The 2,143-nt window shown below is 58.2% G+C and overlaps 1 long non-coding RNA gene across 1 annotated transcript; it reads left to right on the top strand.

The window, feature by feature from the left end:
• Nucleotides 1-895: 895 nt before the first annotated feature.
• Nucleotides 896-1,370, top strand: LOC135318259 (uncharacterized). Its single transcript, XR_010376573.1, has 3 exons — nt 896-939; nt 1,159-1,204; nt 1,314-1,370. It is a non-coding gene; the product is annotated as an uncharacterized LOC135318259 (long non-coding RNA).
• Nucleotides 1,371-2,143: the final 773 nt, after the last annotated feature.

The following is a 2,143-nucleotide window of genomic DNA, read 5'->3' as shown; positions in this document are numbered from 1 at the left end:
GCGTTACTAGGGCCCGGCGAGGCCCTAGTTGTGGGCACGGCGCCCATCGGGCGCTTCTCTTTTGGCGTCGCAAGCTTCCGGCGTGGATCGTTTTGGCGTCTCGGGTGGTTCTGGCCGGTGGTCTTGTGCCGCGCCGTTCCCGGCTGCGTGAGCAGCTCTGCTCGCTAGCTGTCGCTTTTAGGGAGTGGCGCTTCTTCCTTGCATCTTCAGGGGCTGAGGTCTTGAAGGCGGGCTGCTTGCGCATCCATCTCGCCAGTTTTGAGAGGAAGCGCTTGTCCCCGCCCACGAAGGTGTCGTCGTTTTCTGGCGTGGCGCTAGGAGCACGCTAGGGTTCTGCGCGTGCTCTTCCCAGATGGAGGTTTTCTGTACGTGCGTCGTCGGTGTCGCCGAGTGAGTCGGCTTGTTTTTTGAGGCGTGTTGTTGTTGGTGTTCCGTGTAGGGTTCGTCTGTGGTTGTGGTGTCTTGGCTTGGAGCCGCCCTGCCCGCGGGTGTCGAGTCAGGGCAAGGTGGCACGGGAGCGATGAGAGTCTATGGCTTATGTGTCAAAGTGCCTTGCTGCTTTGGGGGAAAAGATGTGTGGCCCTCTTAGATCGAGCGGCCGTTGTCAGTGGGTGAGAAAAAGAATTCCCACGGTGTTTTGTGGCCTCCCAGGGGATGACGGTAGCTGTCTGGGAGAGGGAGCTCCTGCTTCAGCGGAGCAGAGAGCATCTCAGGGGCATTCCGGCTTGGATGTGGGTCGGGCGTAATGCTTGGTTTACGGTGTTTAGATGGCAGAGCAGCCTAGCTGGGCTCTCGATGGGTTTGCTCCCTGGTAACAAGGCCTGTGGAATGGCTAAGCTATTGCTGTTCATTGAGGGGACTTGTTTGGTATTTTTGCAGATGCCGAGGGAGGAGTCGTGCAGGGCGACGGAGGAGGGCCGAGGATAGCGCTGTAAGCAGGTGAGTTGGTGCGTGGTGTATGTAGAGGGAAATGGTGACTGATGGCTCTGTGAGTGCAATATGGCAATAATATTGGAGGGTGCATGTGGTGGGCCAAGCGGGATCCGGGCACCGGAGGGGAACTGCACGGGGTGAGCAATGTTAGGCGCGCTGAAGTAGCGATGTGTCTCTCTGGGGCTTTGCAGTTAGTCATGAACAACCCATGTTTGGGTCTTGCAGGTGGTGGTCAAGCTTGAACGTGGCAGTTGGAACTGATGGCGTCCAGGTAGGTGAGCTGGTGAGGAAAAGGTGCGAGTCTTAAACGGGGATTGGTGTGGGTAGCTTGACAGTTCTGCAGCCTCTCAGCAGGTGCCTTTCTGCTTGGATTTTTGCAGGTGCCTCAATCAGCCTTCAGAGGGGAGACGACGCACGGCGACGAGAGGTCCGAGAAGGTGAGGCGATTGCGGTCAGGGCGGCGGTTCCGTACCAAGGTGTTGCGTGGCAAGCGGGTTGAAGCGTTTCTGTTTGGTTGTTTAGATTGCGTGCGGCTGCCCTTGGGACTGGATGCGCGTTTGAGGTGAGCTGGGTTGCAGGGAGGAGGGGCGTGGGGCTGGGGAGATCTTCCTTTGGAAGTGCAGTGGTAACATGATCTCCCGGTATCCCTAGGAGCCACAAGGGAGGACAACAGTGTGAGTCGGGCAAGGCTACAGAGCAAGTGAGCGGAGCAGCTGGGCGCATCTGAGGTAGACGGATGCAGCGGCCTAGGTCTTTGTAGAGTGATGGGATGCTGACTGACAGGGCTGTTGTGTGGGGCTTGTGATTGTTTTTATTTTTCAGATGACGAAGAGGCAGCTGGTGACTGGAGGAGTGACGTGTGCTTGTCCTTCAGAAGGAAGCGAAGAGGGAGACTCTTGGCCCCTCGAAAGCTAAGTTGAGGCAACGGTGCTGGGGAAGGGGTTGGGGGAGCGAGGGCGGCACGGTTGGCTGTGGCAGGAAGGGGTTTTAAAGAGAGCGTAGGGGAGAGGGTTGTCTAGGAAGCGGTCCCCTTTGAGCAGGGGAATGGAGCGGGTTCCTCTGAAATATGATGGCAGCGTGCCCCGGGCAGGGCGGTTCCAGGCTGTGCGTGTCGTTGTGTAGCGCGTCTGTGTGTTTGGTGTTGGGTGCGTTTGCCCTTCCTCGGGTCTCGGTTGTTCTTTGTTCCGTAGGATCGAGGCGGGTGCCTCGG

This window comes from Phalacrocorax carbo, chromosome 29 (assembly GCF_963921805.1).
Source record: "Phalacrocorax carbo chromosome 29, bPhaCar2.1, whole genome shotgun sequence".
NCBI lineage: Eukaryota > Metazoa > Chordata > Aves > Suliformes > Phalacrocoracidae > Phalacrocorax > Phalacrocorax carbo.
Note: the sequence above shows the minus strand (reverse complement) of the source record. Positions and strands in the feature narration are given on the sequence as shown.